At 39.7% G+C, this 731-nt stretch overlaps 1 protein-coding gene across 1 annotated transcript in view; it reads left to right on the top strand.

Annotated features, from left to right (window-relative positions):
• The window catches only part of CDC73 (cell division cycle 73), a 190011-nt gene that overhangs the window by 21148 nt on the left and 168132 nt on the right, over nucleotides 1-731 (top strand). The gene's annotated exons all lie outside the window — the stretch shown is intronic.

The raw sequence follows: 731 nt of genomic DNA, 5'->3' as shown, positions 1-731 counted from the left end.
CCACCAGCAATGTAGGAGGGTCCACTCTCTCCTCATCCTCTCCAACATTTATTGTCCTCTACATTTTTGATCTTTGCTGTTGTTGGTGGTGTAAGATGATAGCTCATTGTTGTTTTGATTTGAATCTCTCTAAGGATCTCTCATAGCATAGTGGTTATGAATCAGGCTGCTAACTTCAAGGCAGGCAGTTCAAAACTACCAGCGGTTCTGCAGGAGAAAGATGAGGCGTTCTGCTCCCGTAAAGATTTACAGCCTTGGAAACTCTGCAGGGTCGCTATGAGTTGGAACCGACTTCACGGTACTTAACAACAACAACAATGGCTAATGGCTAAACATTTATAATGTTTGTTGGCTGCTCAGATGTCTTCCTTGGTGTGAAGTGTTTGTTCATGTCCTGTACCCGTTTTTTAATTGGGTTATTTGTCTTTTTCTTATAGAGATATTGTAGTTTCCTATATTAGAAACTAGTCCCTTGTCTGATGCGTCATTGTAAAAGATTTTTTCCCATTCTGTGGGTTGCCTTTTTACTCTTTGGGTGAAGTCTTTTGAAGCACATAAGTTTTTAATTTTTAGTATATCCCAATCATCTCTTTTGTCTACTTTTGTTTGTGTAATTTTCACAATGTTTGGTAGTCTGTGTGTGTCCTATTGTTGTTATTGTTTGGTGCCATCGAGTCGGCAGCAACTCATAGTGACCCTATGCACAACAGAATGAAACAATGTCTGATCCT

This window comes from Chrysochloris asiatica, unplaced genomic scaffold, assembly GCF_000296735.1.
Source record: "Chrysochloris asiatica unplaced genomic scaffold, ChrAsi1.0 scaffold00009, whole genome shotgun sequence".
NCBI lineage: Eukaryota > Metazoa > Chordata > Mammalia > Afrosoricida > Chrysochloridae > Chrysochloris > Chrysochloris asiatica.
This window is presented reverse-complemented; position numbering and strand designations above follow the sequence as displayed.